This window comes from Sminthopsis crassicaudata, chromosome 4 (genome assembly GCF_048593235.1).
Source record: "Sminthopsis crassicaudata isolate SCR6 chromosome 4, ASM4859323v1, whole genome shotgun sequence".
Taxonomy (NCBI): domain Eukaryota; kingdom Metazoa; phylum Chordata; class Mammalia; order Dasyuromorphia; family Dasyuridae; genus Sminthopsis; species Sminthopsis crassicaudata.
The window spans coordinates 226,116,070-226,118,029 of record NC_133620.1 but is presented as its reverse complement, the minus strand read 5'-3'; positions in this window follow the sequence as shown (position 1 = coordinate 226,118,029).

The following is a 1,960-nucleotide window of genomic DNA, read 5'->3' as shown; positions in this document are numbered from 1 at the left end:
CATGCTGGAATGAAGAGATTGGGTTCCTGGATGACATCACTAGTCTGCTGCCCATAACAGAGATATGCAGAGAATAAGAGAATACAAGTACTACACAGATAGATTGTAAGACCTTGCTGAGATCTAACCATCTCCCTTTATCAACAACATTCCTTTTATCCAATGATATTCTTCCTAGACTTAATCATTCTACAAAGATTAATCTACCCCACCCCCCATTAATCTCTTTATCCCAGAGTTACTGAATTCTCAACTATTAAAAAGTAAACTTCTTATTTTGACTTGAGTTGTCCAATCCATTATTCCCTCATCTCAACTTTGCTCCCTTCAACATCCCACCACAGAACTATCTCTCCCTTTAATTATGTCCCCTGTTCATAAACTTCCTTTCATTATAAATCCCTTCTTTTCCATCTTCTGGCAATCACTGAAACCTGACTCTGACTCAATGATACTAACCCATCCATCCATACCTTTTTTCATATCCCACAATGCACTAGTACTGAGTAGGAATGCTCCACTCTCCCCATTGCCACTTCTAGACTCTCTCTAACACTATTGCTGAAAAAACATTTCTTTGAAGTTCATCAAATTTAAATATGACCCATTTCAGGTCCTGTTGGCTGATAGTTTTTGAGGGTATTTCCCCTCTTTTCCCAAAAAGTTCAGTGTGTAGTTCCTGAATGAGATAAACTGAGTGAAGAATTTTCATAAGAATGTGGTCTTAACCAATACCCTAATTATAACTTGTTATTTGTGCTTTAGCCAAAAGCCATAGCTGTTTGATTATATTTCCCTCCTGTTGCCTCTTCTCTTTTCCCCACAGTTAGCATTTAAATTCCTAAATTGTATCATTGGTTAATAGTCTTTATTTTTGTGTAAATTTTAGTCTCTGGGTAGATTTCTGCATTGACATGAGCCTGGACTCCCCTAGTCAATGGGAAAAAAAGATTAGGAAGAGGTGGGGGCTTCTTTGTTAAGGTCTATATACTCCTGTGTTGGTAGCTTGTGCTTTGCACTCCTCTACTGCTGACACCTTGTCTGTTGAGAGTTTCCCTTCCTTGTGAGATCATAATAAATCCTTTTTGCTTTTTACCCAGAGACTCTCTGATTTTAATTTGGGTAAGGATGGCTGTTCCACACAGTACCCCTCTCCAATTCAACTTCCACCCTCATATTAGGGGACTTCAACATCAATGTTGATGTTAGGAATCCCAAATTTCTAAAACCTACTTCTCTATTCCATCTCATTAACAAACAGGAATAGGTATAACTCTTTTCATTACCCACAAGTATTCTATTGTCATTTTTCAGAACTCTGATTCCTTTACCTGAACATAGTTTTCATATCTTTTTTTCTTGGTCTCACATCCTAAACTTATTTTGTGTCCAGACTAGTACTTCTAATCTCTTAATTCATCAGTACCCTCCCAGACCATTATCCCTGCTCTAATATCAATTTCCTTTTTTCCCAACTTCAAATCTAGAGTTTAATTTAACTTTACACAGCTTTATCTTACCAAAAACCTACCCTGGATTACTCCCACCATCTGTCTCCTTCATACTTACTCACAAGCTACTGAATCAAACTAGAGGAAGTCACACAACTGTAATGAATGCGTGCACTACAAATTTGTTGTCTAAACTTAATTGCCATTTCAGTGAAGCAAGAAAATCTTTCTATTCCTTCATAATATTTTATCTACTTTCAAACTGGCTAGAGTAATAGAAGAGGAAAATGACAAATATTTGAGAGAAGGTGAGAAAATGGGAAACTAATACCCTGTTGGAGGAATTGTAAACTCACCAAACATTTTGGAGAGTTATCTGGGACATTGTCCAAAGAGATATAATCTACTCACCACAACAACTATTATGAACCTCTTCTCTCTTTCTTTTAAAAATATTTTCTTCTTATTAGATTTGAGTTCCAAGTTGTTTCTCTCCCTTCCTCCCAATC